The following is a 2,503-nucleotide window of genomic DNA, read 5'->3' as shown; positions in this document are numbered from 1 at the left end:
AACTTAAATACCGAAGTCGGCCTGTACTTATAACAGACGACGAATGCTGAACACGAGCAGCCCTCTAACTGCCACATCGGATTTTGGCACTATGGGAACTGAAATCATTGAATGAAATATCGTCCAACTCACTGTTTTAGTTTATTATGTTGTCGGTTTGATGACAGAACACGAGAAAACAGTGTTAAATGTTCTAAAAAAGCATCAACGACACAGCTCGATGCTGTGTTTCAGTGAGTGGTTGACGGCAGAGCTATCTATCAACGGCTTATGCCATTACTACGCTAATACTAAGCCAATACCAGTGTCATCTGTCCGCTAGGCAGTACCAGCACAATTATTATTATTTTATTGGACCAAGTTACTTTAACTAGCTTTACTATTAACCATAGACATTTATATTAACTATAGTGCGCGGAGTAAAGGAAAATAAAACCGGCGTAATATTATTAAATATTTATATATTATGGTTATATTGTTAAAGCTAATGCCTCAATCTTTTAGAATAAAAAAAAAATTAGAATTATTTTCTAATAAAAAGTAATAACCATATTATGTTTATAATGTAATACCATGTACTAGTGGTGAATTCAGAAATGTTTTATTATGAGTGAGCCGTTAGGAGGGACCAAAATTGTTTTTATACTTATAACTAAGCTGTCTAAATTGTAACATAATACGTAAAAGCTTAAAGCAACAAAATATTTTTGTCAAAAAGTATGCTGGGCACCAGGAATATATAAAAGAAAAAATTGGATCGAATATATTATACATAATACAATACTATTTTAAAGGATTTTTGGTGGGGGGTTTCGTCACCATCGCTACCCCCCTCCCCCATTACGTCCAGACAAGCCATCTTCATTCATTTAAAGAGCATTTATATCACGGGGGACACATTTTATTTGCTCTGCGAACAAAGTCTGTGCACGCCTATGATCCTAATCATTTTATTATTTTAACATTGGAACTTTCTAACAGTCGGAAAACAGGTTTCATAATCACTAAAATTTGGCTCCGAGGGTACTTGCCTAAGTCCCCCCCCCCTTAAATGCACCACTGGCAAACCATTGTCTGTTTTTGTAACAATATATCAGGAGCCTTGCATTACATTTTCACGCTTTTTTACCCAACAAATAAAATTTTATTGATATTTATAGAAAAAAAAAACAAAAAAAAATAGAAACTGACAATGTCCGTAAACAGCTCAAGAGTCAAATTATTTTCAAAATTGTATGGTGTATAGAAAATGCTAATATAAACATTCAGTCAAAATTTCATGTACCTACGTTCATTAATTGTTATAGAATTGCACCAAAAACAAAAATTTTCTTGAAAATAGATTTTGTGTAAAAATTCCCGTTTTTTCTTAATTTTTCTTTTGTTTTTCACGTCGCTTTTGAAAACTACTGGGAAAATTTTTTACCCCCCAAAGTACCAACTAGATTCACTTTCCTATCAGAAAAGATACTGTTGAAAAAAATCTAAGCGTTTTTACTGTCCTAAATAATGATGACACACACAAAAATAAAAATTTAAAAATTTAAAAAAAAAAACACACATCATTGTAAAATCAATACATTTATCGCTCCGCTCAGAATCTAAAATTAGTACATTTTGATATAAAAATACGACAAAAATAAACAGAATTCAAAATTAATTATCTGGGGGACAAGAATTTATTTTTTGTTCTTGAAATGTGTGCTACGAAAATATGTAAAAGTAAACAACAAAGTGTTTTTCCAATATGTGTGGCTACAAAAAAACAAAATTATATCATTAAATTAAAATAAATCATTTAAGCACCTCAAAAATATATTTATAATAATAAATTAAACTAACTTTTATATATATTCTTAGATAAAAGTAATTGATTTTGGTCATCAACTCATAACTATAGGTTTGCCGGTCTAACTGTTTTACCTTTCACATGTCACATCCATCGGTTTGCCTTGAATAATGCATTAATAAATTCTTCTTTCTGGCAGACTAAAAATAATTGCCTATAATAATAACCTGCAAGTATAAGTGATAAGATAGAGTATAAGTTTTTAGTTATTAATAGTACTCATGTATACGGAATTTTTTTTCATCAGTAAATAATACATTGCAGTACAATATACATAATACATATTATATGTTTATGAGTATAAGTACCTAATCAGTCAAAAAGTCCGATTTGAAAAAAAGCACGAAAATACCTACCAAATACCAATTACTAAATTCACAAAATTAAAATTATAAAAATTAGATTAATTTTATTATAGAATATTAATACATATTATGTATATATATAATGTTATAAATGATTGTTATTCTTTTACCCACTGTAATTTTAGATTCTGAGTGGAACGATGAATGTATTGATTTTACAATGATGTGTGTTTTTTTTTTTTGTGTCTGTGTACACAATAAGTTGTCGAAATAATGCTACGATTTTCAACTTCAGTATCTTGTTCGATCAGAAAGTGAATATCGTTGGTGCATTGGGAAGGTCAAAATT

Source organism: Acyrthosiphon pisum, chromosome A1 (assembly GCF_005508785.2).
Source record: "Acyrthosiphon pisum isolate AL4f chromosome A1, pea_aphid_22Mar2018_4r6ur, whole genome shotgun sequence".
Taxonomy (NCBI): Eukaryota; Metazoa; Arthropoda; class Insecta; order Hemiptera; family Aphididae; genus Acyrthosiphon; species Acyrthosiphon pisum.
This window is presented reverse-complemented; position numbering follows the sequence as displayed.